At 45.8% G+C, this 20681-nt stretch overlaps 1 long non-coding RNA gene across 1 annotated transcript in view; it reads left to right on the forward strand.

Annotated features, from left to right (window-relative positions):
* The window catches only part of LOC128345838 (uncharacterized), a 99478-nt gene that overhangs the window by 47637 nt on the left and 31160 nt on the right, over positions 1-20681 (forward strand). The window lies entirely within an intron of this gene.

A 20681-nucleotide genomic window follows, 5' to 3' on the forward strand; every position in this document is an offset into this window, starting at 1 on the left:
AGAAGAACACAGATAAGGCTTGCTGAGGTAAATCTCCCCCTTCACAAAAAAGGTTGAGTTAACAATATGGACCTAAGAGATGCACCCATTAAAAGTACTGATTGGATTACTATTACTCCAGAAGTATACTATGGTCAATAGTATGGAAAGCCGCCAAGAGATCCAAAAGGACCAACTGAGTGACACTTCCTCTGTCAATTCCTAATTGGAGATCATCCATCAGGCCGACCCAAGCAGTCTCCACCCCATAACCCACCTGAAAGCAAGTTTGAAATGGGTCTAGACAATCAGTTTCCTCCAAGACTGTATGGAGCTGAGAGTCCACCACCCTCTCAATTACCTTGCCCAACCATGGGAGGTTGGAGACAGGACTATATAGTGGTGGAGCAGGACCGCTGGCGGCCTGTGTGCGGCCGCCGCCATGGCCTCGCTGACACCCCCCCCCCCCGCATCTGACATCAGATGCTGGGGTAAGCCATGCCCCCGCATCTGACGTCAAACATGGGGGCATGGTCTTGCTGAACGGAGCCTTGAGGCTCCATTCGGCCAGGGCCAGGGGAGAGTTGCCCTTTAACGGCCCCTTTGGCAGTTAAACGAAGGATGGCGCTGCTTTCGCAGCGCAGCCCAGGAGCAGCTCTTCCCTGCAGGGAAGAGCCGCTCCTGGGCTGTGCTGCGAAAGCAGCGCCAGCCTTTTAACTCCTGAAGAGGCCGCTCGGCCCCTTCAGGAGCTACTTAGGCTGGCGCTGCATTCACAGCACGCAACCAAGAGCAGCTCGCCTCTCCTGGCTCGCTCTGCGAACACAGCACCAGCCTTTGTTTAGCTCCCGCTTGGGAGCTAAACTAGCTTCCCCACATCTGATGTCAGATGCGGGGGACGTGTCGGGGCCGCTCTCTCCGCCCCTGATTGGTTGGTAGCCCACGTTCTTTGAACCCGTTGGCCCAATGGTGGCTCTGCCCCATGGCCTATAATTGCTCAACTCTGAGCGATCTAATGCAGGCTTCTTTAGAAGAGGTCTAATAATTGCCTTCTTAAGACAAGGAGGCATCCTGCCCTCCCCCAGAGAAGCATTTATGATATCCACCAGGCTGTTTACAACAACTTCCCTGCTAGATAGAACAAGCCATGTTGGACAAGGGTCAAGAGAACAAGTGGTAGGCCTCATCGTTCCAAGCAGCTTGTCCACATCCTCAGCAGGCACAAACTGAAATTGATCTAGTCGAATCGTATAAGAGGAGTTGTTGGACACCTCCAGTTCAGACATCAAATTAATTGTGGAGTCTCCATCTAAGACGGCCCGAATCCGAGAGATTTTATCTGCAAAAAACTCTTTAAACACATTGCAGCAGGTAACTGATTATTCCAAATTCTGGTTCAAGGGGGGATGGGCAGATACTAGTCCCCTCACAACCCTGAACAACTCCGCTGGACATGAACTCACAGAGGCAATACGGCAAAGGTGGAGGCTATTCAAAAAAGTTTTTGTGATTTCCCTTGACACTTGTAGCGACATGCTCCTCAAACTCTCTTTTTACATCCCTTATTGTCTCCTTGCATTTCCTTTGCCAGAGTCTATGCTCCTTCCTGTTCTTTTCATTTGGGCAACACTTCCATTTTCTGAAGGAGAATTCTTCCCGTTTATAGCTCCCCTGACTCTACTTATTAGCTATCCTGGCATCCTCCTGAACTTGGTGGTATCTTTCCTTCTTCTCGGTATACATTCCAACGGAACTTCTATTATTGTAGTTTTAAATAAGTGCCATGCTTTCTGAAATGATTTGACCTCCATGACTTTCCCTTTCAGCTTCCTTTTTACCGGTCTCCTCATTTTTGAGAAGTTTCCTCTTCTGAAGTTCAACACATCTCTGTTGGATTTCCTTTGTAGTGCTCCACTCACATATAAGCTGAATTGGATCACATTCTGGTCACTATTCCCCAACGGTTCTACAATCCTGTCCTGGGCAACACTCAGGATTAAGTCCAAGGTCACCTTCTCTCTGGTTGGTTTCGCGACCAACTGCTCTAAGGCATGATCATTTAGCATGTCTAAAAATTTGGCCTGTCAATAACCACATGTGAATTTGCCCAGTCTATGTGAGGGTAATTGAAGTCACCCTTTGTTACAGCTCTGTCACTCTTTTATGCCTCTCTGATTTGCTTCTCCAACTCCAGGCCACTCTCATCATTTTGATCTGGAAGGCAATAGCATGACCCTAGTAACACATTTCCTTTCAGTCCTCGTATTGCCACCCATCATGATTCTGTGGAGGACTCCAGTCCTCCTAGGTTTTCTAGCTTGTTGGATTCTATCCTGTCTTTAATATACAATACTACTCCACTCCCAATCCTCCCCTTCCTTTCCTTTCTGTAGAGTTTATATCAAGGAATAACAGTGTCCCATTGGTTTTCACCATTCCATTGGGTTTCTGTTATGCCCACTATATCTATGTTTTTATTAGCAACCAACCACTCCAGCTTACCCATCTTGGCTCAGAGCCTTCTGGCATTGGTATATAAACACCTATACACCAAGTCTCTTACCTGCCTATACGCCAAGTCTCTTACTTGGTGTTGGCATGTGCTATCTCCCTTACTGTCACTTGACCTTTTTGACCATCTAGCATGTATTTCCATATGCTCTACTCCTGGTTCTATTCTTTCTGAAACTTTTGCACCCTCACACCTTAGGGGATTTTGCTTGCCAAACTAGATACCAACCAGTTACTGTCAGCAACCCCATAGGTGTTATTTTAAAAGCTGCTGTGTGACCTTTTTGATATTAAGTGTCACCAGCCTGGTTCCATCTTGGTTCAAGTGTTTCCCATCTCTTTTGTACAGCCTTTGCTTGCCCCAAAATGTATCCCAGTGCCTAACAAACCTAAACTCTTCCTTCCGGAACCATAATCTCATCTACGTATTGAGACTCCTCAGCAATACCTGTCTCACTGGACCTGCGCGTAGAACAGGTAGCACTTCAGGGAACACTACCCTGGGGGTCTTGGAATTCAATATGCTACCTAGCAGCTTAAATTTGGCTTTCAGGACCTCCCAACTGCATTTCCCAACATCATTGGTTCCGATGTGCACCACGACAGGTGGCTGCTCCCCAGCACTGACTAACAGCGTATCTAGACACTGTGTGACATCTGCAACCTTTGCACCAGGCAGGAAAGTCACCATGCCGTCAACACGCAGGTCACAAACCCAACTCTCTATGCCCCTGGCGATTGAATCATTCACTTCTTGGAGGCTCCCAACCCCTGTAAGGGTATCCTCTGTGCAAGAGGATATGGACGCAGCATCCAAGGAAGGGGTCCCTTCTAAGGGAGCATTCTCCTCTTCCTCAGACTGATGTCCTCCTTCCCTGAGACCTTCATTTTCCAAGACAGCAGAGGAGCTGTCAGCATGGGAATGGGATGCCTCTATCACATCCCTGAGGGTCTCACCTACATATCTCTCTGCCTCCCTGAGCTTCTTCAGGTCAGCCACCTTGGCTTGGAGGGAACACACTTGTTCCCTGAGAGGCAGGAGGTCTTTGCACCTAGAACAAACCCATGACGTCTGCCTCTGAGGCAGATAGCCATACATGCAACACTCAGTGCAATATACTGGGAAGCAACCCCTCCCCTACTGGCTTTCTACTTTCATAACTGGTTTTTATTGGCTATTTAGAATATATAGAGCTTGTTTATTTGAAACAAGCAGTTGAAACTGCAGTTGTCAGCTAAGTAAAATTTTAAAGATCTGTCTTCCAATTTTTTTTAACAAAAGTGTGGTAGTAATCACCTTCTCTTTGTGGTGAGTATCTTCTTTGTGATAAACAGGAGCCATTTGTGTGCTTCCCTGCACAGTTCCCTGCTAAACTTCATGGGAAACTTCTTTATATCTGTTTGCAGACTCCTTTTCACAAAGTTCCAGAGAGAGAGACGCTCCTCTGGTCTAAGCCTTGTCTTCTCAAGATCTGTTTCCAAACTGATCCTCCTCAGGAAGGTGACCCCTTCCCCAAGCTGTGTAACTCACTTGGAACTAATCCTCCACCTACATAAACTGCCCTGTCAAAAACCACAAACCTCACGCCAGCCAGAAATCAAACCCTAGAAAAGACTAGCCCTAACCAAACTAGCTTGTCCTTTCCCCCTTGTTTTCTCGCTGAAAACAATTGTTCCAGATTGAATCCCAATTTCTGTTCTGCCTTAGCAGCATTCACCAGCAACACTTTCTAGACTGAAAATTGTTCTGAACATCACGTATAGAAACATGACATGCAAACAAGATATTGAGGCTATTCTCACAACCAGGAGGAACTGGGCTAGTGGAGTCTAGCTTGATTCCTCCTGGTTGTGTACTGCCACGGGAGCTACATGACTTCTGGAAGCAAACCCAACAAAACACCCCTCGCCTTAAACGAGGCTAGCGGAGCAAGTGCTCCGCTAACCCCATTTAGTTGGTCATGTGCCGCCACAGCACGGCTTTGCACCGTGGTAACACTTGAGTGGACCCCCAACCGGGAGGCTACAACTCGGGGGTCACACTTGCATGGGGCATCCTGGGACTTCCAGGGACCGAGTGGCCCCCGATCCCCGTTGCCCCTACCGGCTCCATGACGGAGCCATTAATCATGTGGGCAGCTGATTCAGCTGCCCAGGGACGGTTCCCTGCTTGTGTGCAGAGAGAGTGGGCTAAGTCCGCTTTCTCCACTCACCACCTCGAGGCGCTTCACTTTGCTCGTGTGAAGTGCCTCAGTCAGTTCAAACTGAATAAGTAAGCATGTTTTTTTCTCAGAGTAAACATCACCCTTGTATTCATTTTACAGAGGTTTATAACACTGCGAGCAAAATAACGGTATCATTCTGCATGAATTCTAAACCTGTTCACAGCTGATCAAAACGTCTGAACTGATCACCAAACCACCTTTTAAAGTTGGCGGCCCACATGTCCCACAGCATAATGCCGGCTGTTCTGAGCCAACCATTCTGCTGAGGGCTCCTAAGGAACTGCTGGTGGTTTTGTGAAGGAGCACAAATACATGAAGTAGCATGCCCACACTTTGGCAGCATTATTTAGATTGACGAGGCATGCATGTGCAACATAATGTGTGAAAAGGGCTTTTGAGAGAGTGGTTTGGGGCCAAGAAGAGTATCTCGATCCTTCTGGTTCAAACTATATAGGGCAAGGATGATTGCATCCCCGCCCCCCACAAGGGTTAAATGTTCAAAGGGAAATAAGGGAGATGAATATTGGAAATCTTTTCTGTTCTCTAAAGGTAAAGATAAGAAACCAGAGTGGGCCCTAGGGTTTTTGGACCCCTAGGTAAAGTTTTTACTTTGGAGCTCCCCTCCACACCCGAGAAGTACAGAGCCCCAGCTTTAATTTGAGCCGTGCAGGCTTCTAATTTGCTATACCGAATGGCCAGCTTGCAAGTGTGATCAGCAAATGACTAGCCTGTGCTAGTTTGGAAATACAGTGCGAGAGGGGAAAGAGTTGAGGAGCATGGAGCCTACCCAACACCTGCCTTCCCTCCATTGCCACCACCTTCCTCCCCTCAGCTGTGTGTAGGCCCTGCAATGCTCAGAGTCAACCAAGCTCTCTGACACCCTGAGAGGCAGCTTTTAACCGGGTTGCAAGAGGCCTGACTGCAGCCAAGCCAACTGTCACACACACCACACTTCCTGTTTGGGGTCCTGAGCAGCTGCAGCAGTAAAAGAGTGGAGGGAGGCAGGAGGTTAGGAACATAGGAAGCTGCCATATACTGAGTCAGACCATTGGTCCATCTAGCTCAGTACTGTCTACCCAGACTGGCAGCAGCTTCTCCAAGGTTGCAGGCAGGAATCTCTCTCAGCCCTATTTTGGAGAAGCCAGGGAGGGAACTTGGAACCTTCTGCTCTTCCCAGAGCAGCTCCATCCCCTGAGGGGAATACCTTACAGTGCTCACACTTCTAGTCTCCCATTCAAATGCAACCAGGGCAGACCCTGCTTAGCTAAGGGGACAAGTCATGTTTGCTACCACAAGACCATCTCTCCTCTGGTCTTGTGGGGTAACAGAGTGTACTGAGTGGGAAGGAGGAGGAAAGCAAGCCAGAGACCAGCCAGGAGGCGGACCTGCCCACTTGACATCCACCCAGGGAGCTGGGTGCAGCAAAGCAGTGCAGCAAAGCACCCCCTTTCCCTTAATCAGGCAGGCAGCACTATGGGCAGACAATGGCAGTGTGCATGCCACCCTCCCCCTCCCCACATAATTAGCTAGCTGATATACTGTGGTGTGGGGGCAAAACAACACCTGCCCCTGCCAAGACTTAGTTTACTTGGGTGGGCAGTAGGCCCCACGTCCCCCAAGAATTGGTGTATGCCTAGGTCTGCCTAGTGGATGGGCTGGCTCTGCAGGAAACACACATCTTTAGTAAATGGGTAGTCAGATGCTCTCCAGTCTAGATGTTCCTTTGCATCAATAACCAGGAAGGCAATCTGGCTTTGAATTCTGAACAGGATATTTTCCAGTTTTAACAAAGGACTGTCCTTGGAGTGTTTTAACGACTCTTTGCTCCATGGCAGTCTGTTGGGGAGGCTTTGCAGCAAGCAAACCAGCATCCCTGGCTTCAACAGAATTCTTTGAAAAGAAGAAACAATTCTGCACTTGCTTGTTACCAGCAGCTTTCATGCAAGATCCTCTTTGTTTTCATGATAACCAAATCCTGTCTCCTCTCCACCCTCAGTCATTTGACAGGCCTTGGACACTAATGGGCATTGATGAAATTAGAAAAGCTCAGCAGGATGTAAAGTCTTAGTATAATAATAACCTTACTTCAATACAGCAGCACAGGTTCATCCCTGTTTTAATTTGAATGGAATTCCATTGTATTACATCAAGGATTATTTGGTCTAATACATTTTCATAGTGTCCTTAAGGTATTATCGCCTAGGATTCATCGAGTTACAATATTTATCAGTAGCTCTTGGCACAAACTGTTGTTTGGGGTAGAAAAATCCTGCATATCCTGAGGTCTGTAATATTTTTATTGGAAGAGAGGGAGCAAGAAAAGAGAAAACAAATCTAATTTGGTTAAATGATACACTATTCTCCCTTCTTTCAGGCTAAGATTAATTATTCCAGGAAACACTTTGTCTTGGGTACTTAATATTCAGACTCCAAATCTTTGAAGGGTTCAGCCAATAGCAATATGACAAGCTGAACACAAAATCTGCTTTATGGAGATGAATTTAATTATCTTGAGTAATGGGGTAAGAAACTGCTAGAGCTTATTTTCTTTTTTATCAGTAGCTTTACAGGCATTTAAATCTATCAAACAAAGCCAATACTTGGTCCCAAATAAATAAAATTTGCAGCCCAAGCAAATAAGACACTAACATTTTTCCAGCAACATATGCAACTCATATTAAAATAAGTTGTAGCTATGTAGCAATGGTGAGCTTCCTTATGAAAGATGGAATAAATGGCCAAAGGAGGTGTGAGCTCCAATGTTCTTCATGGTGCCATTTGGCTGACCAAGGGTGTCTAGTCCTCCAAGCAGTCTGATGAAATCAAATATGTGGTTCTTCCTGCCAGTGCTGGAGCTCTGTGAGACCACCCTCAGTTTTTTGTTTCCATAGGAGTTCTCCATCAGGCAGCCCACATCCTGCTGTTGGCCAACACAGCCCTACTTTCTGTCTTCCCCTCTTGATTTGCTGGCCCCAGCCCTGGACAAGGAAATTCTGCCATGCAAACTGCCCATATTGGTTTTGTCTTAATTCCACATCTTGCTGTGTTATTTGTTAAACCCGGGTTGCATGACCTACCCCTTGGTAACTCTGTAACCAAGCTACAGAGATGGTTTGCTCATGAAAAGGCAGTGTATTATCATCCCCAAAGAATTTCAGAGGGATATACTAAATAAAATTCACAACAAGCCTACCTGAGAGACCTCCAGTGGCTTTTGCTGGTGTCTACCTTATGTTTCTTTTTACACTGTGAGCCCTTTGGGGACAGGGGACCATCTTATTTATGTATTATTTATTTTTCTATGTAAACCGCTTTGAGAATTTTGTTGAAGAGCGGTATATAAATATTCATAGTAGTAGTAATAGTTTGACCAAAAAGGTCTCACCACTAATGGAAGCCATTTCCAGGCACCCCATCCTAGTTGGCAGAGGTGAATTGCTGTCAGACATGTGGCATCCTGGTCTGTGTGATGCAAATTTGCCAGAATTGCCCTTTTATTGCTGGAATAGAAGTTTGAATGAAGTCAACATAAACTTTCACATCTGTTGCCAAAGCTTGTTCTTCCTTTGACTGAGGAGGAACAGGGCCCCTGGAAAGTGTTGGAAGTGAAGGACTATACGCTGTCTCTTGTCTCAATGACAGCGGAGGACAGACTAGTGAGTCAGAGGGCTAGAGGGTCAAGATACTGGTCATCCCTTCTCTACTGATCTGATACTATCCCTTTGGAATGTAGATTGCTACTCTTAGGGATCAACTTCCTCTTCCTCTCTTCCTTTCTCTTCCTGTTCCTTCTACCTTGCAACATGCAAGCTCCTCTTCCCTGCACCATGTGTGCAGAGATGCAGAATCCATCTGCATCCAGCTAGCTAGCTAGATTAGAGATCCTAACTCCTCACTTTCCTATCTAGAATGGAGTTCTCTAATAAATACCATTTATATTGATTTGAAACTATGAACTGGCTCCAAGTTATTTTACTCTCAGCATACATGCATGCCTAACTAAATTCCACTGTGTTGTGCCTCTGTGCTCTCTGCTATAATGAAAAAGGGTTTCTCTTACCAGAGAATTCCCAACAGAAAGTGCATCTGCCTGTACAAGTGACTTTCCTAGAACATGCTCAATGTCAAACAAAAATCTCAGAAGGCGAAGCCTAAATCTTCGAATCCCTGGAGGAAGATCATCCAGGGGATTTGAACCAAGTAAGGTCACAAAACATTTGTGATCAGTATGTATAGTGAATTTTAATCCCACCAAATTAGAACTAAAATGTTCAAAGGCCCAGGTAACAGCAAACGCTTCCTTTTCCATCTGAACAAAACACTGTTCTGTGTCTGTCATAGAGAAATGAATGCAACAGGATGTTTTCCACCCTCTAGTTGAATCTGACTAAGCACAGCTCCCAAGCCGTATGAGGAAGCATCCGCAGCCACAATTTTGGTGTACTTTTCAGAATACTGTGCCAAAACCAGAGAAGAAAGCAACAGTTGTTTTAGAGCTGCAAACACACCTCTTTGTACATAATCCCAGGTGCATGGAGCATCTCTGTGAAGAAATTCCCATAAGGCTTGTGCAAGATTTATTAAAAATTTCCAAAATTATTTGCCATGCCTATAAACGGTGCACTGCCAATATATCCAGAGGCTCTGATAGATTTACAAGTGCAGTAACCTTATCTGAATCGGGCTTGGATTCCCTTGTCACTAATGATATGTCATACAAACTTGAGGCGTACTTTCCCAATTCACATTTTTCATTCAGTGTGACGCCCAGTTCGAAATGCCCCAGTATTGCCTGCAGTCTCTTGTCATGTTCCTGTTCATTTGTGCCATAAATCAGGGCAGCATCTGCATGGCAAGGAACTCCTGGAAATCCAAATATCAGTTGTGAGACTCTCTTTTGAAAGTGTTCTGAGGCAAACGAAAGACCAAATGGAAGGCTGATGAAACAATACCTGCTGAAGGAAGTAATGAAGGCAGTTAGTAGTCGAGATTTTTCTGCCAGGGGAATTTGCCAAAACTCTGCTGTAGTATCAAACTTTGAGATAACCTTTGGACCAGAGAATTGAGCCAATGTCTGGTCCACTGCTAGAAGCATGTGCCTTTCCCTGCAAACATATTTGTTAAGTTCTGTGAGATCCACACAAATGGGGATCTTTCCATTGGGCTTTGGCACTGCTACTAGTCTTGCACACCAGTCCGGAGTTTCATCTACTGGGGAAATGACACCCTTTTCCATCCTGGCTAATTCATGACCTTATTTTGTAAAAGCATGGGGACCTGGCGGGGTGCTGTCGAGGCACAGGGCACGGCTGATGGGTTCAACTTAATTTTATATTGTCATGAAAGTTTGCCCAATCCTGTAAAAACACAGCGATATGCATCAGGAATCCATGTCATGTCTTGTGTAATGTGGTTTTAAAATATTTTAAAATATTTATTATGTTTTGCTTTAATGTTTTGCTTTAATTTTTGGGATTTGAATTTTAATTGTATGTAAGTTGTTTTAATTGTATGTAATATGAATTGGGCAGTACGCAAATATGTTAATAAATAAATAGCTAAATAAAATAAAATGCTAGCAAATATGTCATATGAATAACTAATGCATCTACTTGACTCTGTGGAAGTAGATGTGTTATTGTCACATATGACAAATATTTTACCTTATGTAGCTGTGCTTTAAGATATATTACTTTAAAACAACCCTTAAATGTTGGTGTGTCCAAGAATGATGGGCAAGTCTGGCACGTAGAGCAATGAAATATATACAGTGATGAACCTTACTTCAAATATCTTCACAGTTTGCTTTTTGGGGCTGCAGTTCAATTGATTTACTCCAGACTAGTTTGAATTTAATGGCACTTCTCCAGAGTAAGGTCTAAGAATTGTTGCCTAAATCTGCTATTTTATAAATACAGTTCCTTCCAGCTGAGAAAGACACTCAGAGTTTGCAAATGAGCTATCTGGCGGACAGAGTCTGGCACCAAGGGAACCTTCAGGGTTGGCGTGTTTCCACTGACTGTGTAGAGATCGGTCACAAAAAGCAGAGGGTCAGGCTTTCTGTAGGTGGGAGCTGCCAAAAATGCAAGTCACATGGCTGCAGCCATGAGAGAATACTGGCTTCTGGAAAATAATGGGGTGCTTTTGTGTCCATTAAAATGTGTGTTTGAAAACAGCCATATGTAACGCCAAGGTTGGCTTAGTTTCCCCAGTTCTACATAGACTTGATATGTGCTGCAAACTAGTTTGATGCTTTTAGTGCATCTATACCCAGTGTACAAAATATTTATATATTAAATATTTTTTTAAAAAGAAAACAATTTGCTTTTCCCAAGGAAAATAATGAGTGAAAAAAAGTGTGTGCATGCTTGTATGTGTTTGCATGAGAAAGAAAGAGCTTTCATTTCTTTAAAGGGAAAAAAAATATTGCTAGACATGTAATTAGATTTCACAACTATTTAATGCCAGACTGAGTCATTGGCACACAGGACTTACAACAGATACATCTGCATATAGTTGTGAGTATAATAAACTGGTGAGAACCACTGAGGAGCTTAGGCAGACAGAATGTTTATGTGAATTGCCATGTTGCAGAAATTCAGACCAGCTTACTGCCTGAACAGGATATCGTAGAGACTAGGATGATTTTTTCACTAGATGTTCTTGAAGCATATAGTACTGATTTTAAACAGCGCCCCCCCCCCCCCCCGCTTATGAAAGTTTTCTTTTTTCTTTTAAGTATATGCTGTCCTATTTTTCAAAACATGTTGGAAAAGGGATCAGCATTCTGCTTAGAAAAGGTGAACAACTCTGAAAAAGTTAATAGTACACGTAGGAAATACAGGCACTATCATGGAAAGAGTGAATGATCCAAAATGGACAGCTGGAACCCATTCTAACAACTTATTGTAAAGTAATGTGGAAGTCAGGCCTGGCATCAGATGTCTGACATCACTGGGCAGCTGTTGAGGACCCGGAACCCTCAGAAGGGCATATTCCCAAGGCAGTCTTTTCACGAAGTGAGGTGAAGTAATCTGATCAAGCAGCCAATTTGGGAGGAACCAGCAGGGAAGCAAGATGCCCCCACGTCGTCCCTATGGCCATCTACTGCTCACTGCCCAAGGCCACACTTAGCAAAAAGCCTGTTAGAGGTTGTTGATTTTTACCCACAATAGCAGAGCACTAAGGAATGAGCACACACTCCAGTGACAGAGTAGGTAGCAGAGGATGGTTTGGATATTGCAGCTGTTTAGAGAAAACACATGGAGATCCTTGTATGACTAAACACTAAACATTTATTGGTTAAATAGACTTAGACAGGAAAGACCTATCTCTAATCTAAAGGACTACATAGTGGATAGGTAAGGAGAGAGAGAGATGTTTCCATCTGCTCTCTAGGAGGAAAGCAAGGATTGTGGCTCAGCACAGGAAGTGCTGCAGAGCCAGTTCAGGGGTCATAGAGTAGGGACAGATAGGGAGACCCTGACTCACTGTCTCTACTCCCAATGCCCCTAGTGGTCATTAGGACAGTTGGTGCAAAAGGTCGATGCACTGGAAGTTCATCTCCAACAAAGCCACCCCAAGATGATCTTCTGCCACCACCACAGCCTCAACCTAGTTTGTCACACAGCCCTACCCTCTGTGTGCAATTTCCTCTTCTGTTTCCTTCCACCTTTCATTACTAGTTGGTGTGAGGGAGGTAGAAGGGTGCATAATGGGTGAAGAGGAAGAGGTGGTGGTGCTGGATATTTGCATGTGTGTCTGCATGTTTATTACAGAAGTGGTGGTGGTGGTCATGGTCACTCCTGCAGGCAAGGGGGGAGGTGGCATTTCAGGGTGTGGAGCAGGGAAAAGATTCACAGCACGACACAGAGGCATATTAAATTGCATAAAATCAATGCATTTTAAGTGCATAGGTGCAGTTTATACCACATAACTGGACATATATTCCTTGGCAATAATCACGTGTGATCTGAAAGACAATCTGAAAAACCCCACCCCTTCGAAATGGTACACCTGGTCAAAATACTCCAATTATAGCACACATTGCTGTGTAGGGAAAATGGGGAAGAGAGACATTATGATATGTATGTGTGTTTCGTGGTGGGGACAGCACAGCTAATTTAATCAGGCATTAGCCCAGAAGCCCATTCAAGGTGGGTGGCTGAACTGTTGGTAGCTGTCGGGTTCATCATACTTGCATGGTAGCGAACACTATCACAAAGAACAAAATCCCATTTGCAGCCATAAAATAGATGCAAAATGGCTATTGTGAAAAATCCTAGATAATTTCCCTATAAAAAGCTTTCATCAACTCTGAGTCCCTGATGGAATGCAGGTGAACATGAATTGCATTTGAGAGGAACTTGGCACAGTTCTTTCAGCCTAGATATTAGGAAAGTTCTTGTTTATAGCTGTGGGTCCCTGATTAGGGAGTCCTTTAATTAGATTGACTGTCTAGACCAAACATGCCTTGATCACTGGTTTCAGTCCTTTTCTGTATAACATGGAGATTCAATAACTTATTGCAATGTGCCACAGCATACAAGTTTCCCTTTCCTAATGAAAGAATGAATGAAAGTGGTCTGAATATGATGGTGTGGATGAGATTGGGTTTATTACTTTATAAATTTTAGGATTTGGGCTGCATAGCTTTGCTGTGCAATTCTGCATTGTGGTCAATGGACACAAGTCTCTGTGGCCTATTAGATCATGAGACAGCTGGGGTCCTCAGTAGGGATGTGCGAGCTAGCTTGAAGTTGAGTCGGTTCGCCATCGAACCAGGCTGGCTCGAGGATTTGCCCTCAAGCTGGACCAGGCCCAGTTCAGCTCGATCTCGAGCCTAACCCCCCGAGTGAACTCAGAGCTGGTCCGGGGTTTGTAAAGTTTATACACACACACACACACACACACACACACACAACCACACACCTGGGCCATGGTAATTTCCCCCCTCCCCTGCTAGCCTCCCTCTGATCTTTTCTAGGCAGGTACAGCCCATTTTCAGGCCTTTCTGGCCCTCTCCCAGCTTGTGGTGGCCATTTTGAAGGCCACCGCACATGCGCCTGGGCTATTTGCGTGCCCAGGACTGAAAATGAGCTGAATCAACCTTTAAAAGGCTGGGGGGAGGCCAGTAGGGGAGGGGGGAGCTTTAGAGACCAACCTGTGGCCATGGCAGCAAACCCTGGAGGCAGCAAAATTACCATGGGTCTGGTGGTGAGTTAATTTTTGTTTTTAAAAAAACTTTTTGAACCCTGGACCGGCTTGAACTCAAGCCGGTCCATTGGGGAGGGGGGCGTTCAACAACATTACTGGTATTCAGGTGCATCAGTGTTATTTGTGTTATAAAGGTAAGTGTGCCGTTGAGTCGGTGTCGACTCCTGGCTCCCACAGAACCCTGTGGTTGTCTTTGGAAGAATACAGGAGGGGTTTACCATTGCCATCTCCCACACAGTATGAGATGATGCCTTTCAGCCTCTTCCTATATCGCTGCTGCCCAATATAGGTGTTTCCCATAGTCTGGGAAACATACTAGCGGGAATTCGAACCAGCAACCTCTGGCTTGTTAGTCAAGTCATTTCCCCACTGCGTCATTAGGTGGCTCCATGGGACCCAAATACTGCACACTTTCTTACATGGTGATTCTTTTACAAACCTTTTTGTTCCACTATGATTTGTTTGTTGTTTATCCATAGGAACAAAACAGAGCAGCATTTATCCCAGCAAGGGGGAATATAATAAAATTGCAATTCTCTGCCCTTAGCTCTAGGAATCGGCTGTCTAGACTTTTGAATGAATGAAAAAGCCTTTATTTTCCTTGCTCCTTGCATTCCACGGGACAAAGAACATATGAGTGCATTACTCTTGGTTTATGACCATATGAAGGCTTTAAATATCTCTGATCACAAGGAGGCGGGAGAGGGAGATAGATGTTCAATTACGTTAGCCATATTACAGATAATGCCCATCTGGCGTTCTGTTATCATAGTATATTGTTTCTAAATCACTTTAGTTTAATGACTGAAATATGAACAGTTCTGTATATTAAATCTAATTTGAATTGTCACATGAAACAGATGCCTGACACTAGCATATCAGTTTCTTCAAATCCTGGGGTGATTATTCCTGATCTAATGTTTTGCTCTGTAACTTGTTATAGTATCGGAAATGAAGGCAACCATGCGTTTCATGACATTTCTGTGTAGAACCGTTTGTATTTTGAACAGCTGGAAACATGATACCGCTGTGTGAAAGAAGCAAAGTACATTGGCCACATGCACAACTTTGCTTAAAGCCTTAGGGTTTATGGTCATGTAGGCCAGAGCTGTATTATGTTGTATTCCATTACAGAAATGTTGCTGAGGTACAACCAATCCAAACGGCTTCATCTAGGGTGGCAGGATCAAGATTTCAGACATCAGGGAAATCGCAGGACTGAGATAATGTGATATAGTTAGTATATAGACTGATAATGTAAAGGCTAGTGATAGGGCCATAGCAGTGTTAGAGCATCTGCTTTGCATGCAGAAGGTCCCAGGTTCAACCCCTGGCACCTCCAGGTAGGGCTGGAAACTACTCCTGCTTGAAACCCTGAAGAAATGTTGCCAGTCAGTGTAGACATACTGAGCTAGATTTGGTATAAGGCAACTTCCTTTGTTCCTATAACTGGGTTGGCTCCAGATTCCAGGGGTGGGGGTGCAATTTGGAAAAGATGCCATAAGTGGGTCCCCCTCTCTTAACTGGCCTGCCTCCTCCTTTCCAGTCAATACTAATCCAGGCTTGACTTCTGCAATGTGCTACGTGTAAGGCTGCCTTGATACGTAAACTTCAGTTAGTCTAAAATGTGGCAGCCAAGTTGGTCTCTGGGGTAACCTGGAGAGACCATATCATGTCTGCTCGTAAACAGTTGCACTGGCTGCTGGTATGTTTCCAGACAAAATATTAGGTGCTGGCTATTACCTTTAAAGCCCTGTACAGATTAGATCCGGGTTACCTGAGAGCGCACCTTTTCCTGCAGGATCCCCAACTGCTCATTAAGATCATCATGAGCATTTCCAGAAGGGGCTTTTAGCTCACTTCTCGGCTGGAATGGGTGTGTGTGTGTGTGTGTGCGCGCGCACACATGCGTTGCTATTTAGCCAGATTTACCCCGAAGTCCCTGCGAGCAATTGAGGAGCATTTCACACACAATTAAGTTTTTTCATTAGACACTGGAATGTAGCCTGAATTATGTCCTGGGGAAAAAAAATCCACTTTTTGCATCTGTGTGTGTGTATGTGTGTGTGTGTGTGTGTGTGTGTGTGTGTGTGTGTGTGTGTGGCAAATTTGAACTCGCAGTAAACTCATGGTAAAGCCTGCTGTCTGAAAATGTCCCAGGAGAGGTCCATCTCCAAGTGCCACCAGTTCGTCTGGAAGTGACTTGGGACTGGGCCTTGTTAGTAGCTGCCCCTAGGTTGTGGAACATGCTGCCCATGGCAATAAGAGGTTTATCATCCCTGGAGGTCTTCAAGAGAGCCGAAAAGACCAACCCTCAGAGGTGTAACGGGGGGAAATGGCGCTCAGGGCAAGCTCTGCCCCTGAAATAGTGCCCCCCGCCCCCCACATACCTGCGCCCCCCTGGGCTGGCTGGAGTGAGCGCGGTGGTGGCGGGCGGAGGCAGATCGTGCGTCGGTGGTGGGCGGCGGCAGGAGTGAGCGCGTCGGTGGCGGGCGGCGGCGGGAGTGAGCGCGGCGGTGGCGGGCGGCGGGGGATCGCCGGGTGCGGCGGTGGCGGGCGGCGGCGGATCGCCCAGTGCGGCGGTGGCGGGTGGCGGCGGATCGCCCAGTGCAGCAGAGCGACGCCAAGGCCTGCCGCCTGGCCCGGCATTGCTTCCCAACTGCGAGGCATGCCTGCCCAGTTCATTGAACTGCGCAGCCGCACCTGTGCAGTTGGGAAGCGACGCCGGGCCAGGCGGCAGGCCTCGGTGTCACTCTGCTGCACTGGGCGATCCGCCTGCCGCTGCCCGCCACCGCCACACTCGGCGATCCACCGCCGCCCGCTACCGCCGCACTTGGCGATCCGCCGCCCGCCACCGCTGCACTCGGAGATCCGGGGGGGGGGGTCGGGGGGCATGCCACTTTCCCCCCCCCCCACGTGACCCACCAGAGTGGCACCCAGGGCACGTGCCCTGCCTGCCCCCCCTATCGTTACGCCCCTGCCTCCAGCTTGGCTTTTCATAGCATTTAAGCAATTTTAATGGTTTTTCATGAGTTTTATATTAATATCTTAAATGTCCCTGACCCATTTTTGCATGGGTGATATAGAAATGAAACAAACAAAAACCACAACCCTCCATTTGATTGCCCTCTCCCTCTGGACCCATTCTGGACCACCACTCAGAAGGAAAAGACAATGTTTCCTTTCCCTCTCTTGTCACTGCTTGCTTGCTTGCTTGGAGGGGGTGTGTACAGACAGGAACAGCATGGGACAGCACAGATGAATCAGGCAGAGGGTTGATGGGGCCCACCCATCTGGGATGTAGGCCTCAGCAAGTGCCCAGCAGTGCCAAGCTCTTTTTTCTTATTCTTCTTGGGCTTGAATGCTGGGGAGCCCATAAACAACTTGATGGATTTGCTGCAGCTTTTAAACCTCATATTACCCTGGGTATGGCAAAAATGTCTTGATTGTGTTATGCTACATGTTAATGAAACAGAAATAAGAATTGTTCCTAGAACCATCTCCATTTAGGTTGGCTCCAGTCCTCCTCAGCATTAATGTTTAGAGACAGAGGCTTTGGTTCAAGGCCAATTCTGATGCTCATATAATAGCTATTTAGTTCTATCTTCTTTAGGATTACATTCTCAAGCAATTTTGGGGATTGGGTTGCATTGAAACCAACTCCTAATTTTATCTTTTAGTATCAATAGCTGGGAATCATACTAAAGAGTGATATCCAATTATAGTGCTATTCAGTTGATGAAAAGAGAATTACGCGGGTTTCTTGACATTTTCAAACCTCATTTATGTGATTAGCTGTGACCAAAAGGGCATCCTGAGTCAGCGATTCATGTCTATAGAACAAAAGAATCCAAGGACATATTAGATCCCATAGGTGATGTTAAAGCAACTCATGCATTTGCGATTTCTGTTAGAGGCATTCATAGTCAATTTTATTTCTTGACTTGTCTGTTTACATTAATTAAATTTGGCTTGCAAGCTATAGAATTGAACATTTGGGGCAAGGGCAACATACGTTCCAAAATGCTATGGGATGCTAAACCTAGCTGTTTCACTGACAGCTGGAAAGATTAACTGATATATATCTGTGTAGCTGCAAATATTCTAAAAATCTTGGAAGTTTTTTTAAAAAAGCAATTAGCTTTGGATGCATACTAAGAAAATGTTCATTACAATCTATCCATTTAAGGAATTTAGATAAACAAATGGCCTGACAATTGTGGTGTTTTTGGTTAATCCGTTCCCTGATTCAGGCTGGCTTTTGAATGGGGCTTTAGTTATTTGTATTCCAGTCCTGGAGTTGAGGTGGGGCTAACAAACAGCCAGCAGCAAAAGCACTGAAAAGCATTCTGCACTTGCCACTCTGTACAGAATATCTATTCCATTAAACTATGAATATTCCTGATTAATATTAATTAGTTTAATTAATATTAAACTATTAATATTCCTCCACTGCCTTGTCCTTGCATACCACAATTCTTTCCCTTGGATTCTACAACAGTATGAGGTTCTGCCCAGCAAAACTGAACTAAGGAGAAGATGCAGATGCTGTATGCAGGCAGACTGTTGAAATTTGTGGCAGTTCACCAGTGCTCTATCATCTTAGGATGGTGCAGCAATGACGACTGATACTATTGCACCACCTGAAATTGAAACTGGTACCTCAGTCATAGAGACTGAGAAATAGGCTGCACAGAGCATGACATGCCCTCACCTATTGTTTGAGGCATCTGTTGGACCACTGTGGGAAATGAAATGCTGGACTAGATGGGCCTTGGGCCTGATTCAGCAAGGTTGTTCTTATGTTTACAGAGGCAGAAATCAATATATATAATTCTCTAAGGCAGTGTTTCTCAACCACCGGTCCCTGGACCGCTGCCGGTCCCCAAAGGGTTGAGTGCCGGTCCCTGACTGGGAGTCAACCCCCCCCCAACTGAAATCAAGGCACTCACTTCCTCAATTTTGCACATGGCATGGAAGAGGAAGAGTATCACGGAAGCATGGGACCCTTCTTGTGCCTTGCCTCCATGTGCTGCTGAGATCTTCCTACAGTTATCTTATTCCCTATCTTTACAGCTTCAAACTGTATGCGGTGCAGGGGCATGGAGGAAAAGGTATGGCAGTGGGCGCCACTTGAAGGGCTGCTGGTTCTTGCATGCTCATTGTTTGCAGCCAAAGGTTGGTTGATTGAAACCCAGCTGCCTGTTGTGGTCGAGGCGCCTTGAGAGGGAACGCTGTTTCCCTCTTGCATCAGTGGGGCTTGCTTGTATGTTGTTTTCATTGGCCCCATGTAGCTTTTGAATTTTTCTAATGGCCCAACATCCCCTCTCCACTGAGTAATCAGAAGCACCTCCACCACCACCCCGCACATACTGAAGACATACTGGAGACAAATTTGTTCACCCAGGCTTTTAGATTCAGGGGTTCTCAACCTTGGGTACCCAGATGTTGGTGGACTTCTACTCCCATAATCCCCAGCCATAATGGCCAAATGCCATTGTTGTTGGGGGTTATGGGAGTTTAACTGAGGGACCCAAGGTTAAGAACCCCTAATATTCCATGTTTGCAAAAGATTCCAAATTTAATTATTTTAATGCATATATTATTTTCATTCTAAACTGCCCAGAGATGCAAGTTTTGGGCAGTATAGAAGTCAGATAGATAGATAGACAGACTTGAAACCCCTTTACTAACTGCTGGTCCGGGAAACTGCGCATGAAGAATGTAGCGGTCCTTGAAACTCTGCACGAAGAATTTAGCGGTCCTTGACTCCAAAAAGTTTGAGAAACACTGCTCTAAGGCATACCTGTGGCTAATCCCATGCATGGCTGCTCTCGCGAGAGTTCACGAGCAGAAGCACTATGGTGATTGGACAGTGGAGATTCCATATGCAGATAGGGAGGAAGAGCCTGGGAGAGCAGAAGTACCATGGTGATTGGGAGGTGGGGATTCCATATGCCGATAGGGAGGAGGAGCCTGTGGAACCGTGGCGATTGGGCAGTGGGATTCCATATGCAGATGAGGGGAGGAGCCTGTGATGGTTAAGGTCAGTTGGGATGGAACTGTTACTGGTCAGAAGATGTTCATGATTGTAGAGGAGAGGAATAGATAGATAGATAGATAGATAGATAGATAGATAGATAGATAGATAGGATAGTGGGCAGGAGTCTGTGAAGAGAGGGGTTGTGAGGGAGGAAAGAGCCCCTTCAGGAGAAGGAGGCTGCCCTCGTGTGAATTAGATGAGGAAACAAGATGAAAAAGATCTATTAACTCAGGTAGGGAGAGAGAAAGAAAAATAAGGGAGGAGAAGAAAGACAGAGGGGAAGAGCAAGTGGAGGAGAGAGAAAGAGAGAAAATAGAAGGGAGGGGAAGAGAGAAAGAAGGAAGGGCGAGGGACGGGCCCGAGCCTGACAGCGGCCTGAGGGGAATGAGCAGCCATGGCTCGTTCAATGGCTGTAGCTTGGCTGATAGGTGCCAGCAATGCTGCAGTGGCACTGGCAACCAAGAGGGGTGAGGGGGATGAAATAAAGGAATGGAGGAGTGACCAAGAGGGGTGAGGTGGATGGAAGCAACTAGATGGAGGAGGAGGAGCAGGAGTGCGGCTCAGGAGAGGGTGGAGAGATCTCTGAGGTGAGCAGGGATGTGCCAGGGGGTGAAGGGAGCAATCAAATACTAACGTGCAGATGCTCTGCGTGGGTTAAGCTAGTTGTAATGATTCCCCCATATGCCACCATTATATCTAGCTTTACACCA

The sequence above is a fragment of the Hemicordylus capensis genome, chromosome 2 (assembly GCF_027244095.1).
Source record: "Hemicordylus capensis ecotype Gifberg chromosome 2, rHemCap1.1.pri, whole genome shotgun sequence".
Taxonomy (NCBI): Eukaryota; Metazoa; Chordata; class Lepidosauria; order Squamata; family Cordylidae; genus Hemicordylus; species Hemicordylus capensis.